Genomic DNA, 214 nt, shown 5'->3' with positions numbered 1-214 from the left:
GTGTGTGTGTGTTGTATTAAAAAAAAATCTAATTTCAGTGATTTGTTGAGTAATATTGCTCTTTTTCCCAGTGAGTTACCCGGAGACCAATGAAGGAAAATAGAAGCACTTTTCCGGTGATGGTTAGGCGTTACTGCGCAGCCTCCAAATGAGCTTGACGACGTAGTTGTGACGTGAGCAACCTGTCTAAAAGTTGTAAGTCTTCTGGTAGCTG

This window comes from Etheostoma spectabile, chromosome 15 (genome assembly GCF_008692095.1).
Source record: "Etheostoma spectabile isolate EspeVRDwgs_2016 chromosome 15, UIUC_Espe_1.0, whole genome shotgun sequence".
Classification (NCBI taxonomy): domain Eukaryota; kingdom Metazoa; phylum Chordata; class Actinopteri; order Perciformes; family Percidae; genus Etheostoma; species Etheostoma spectabile.
This window is presented reverse-complemented; position numbering follows the sequence as displayed.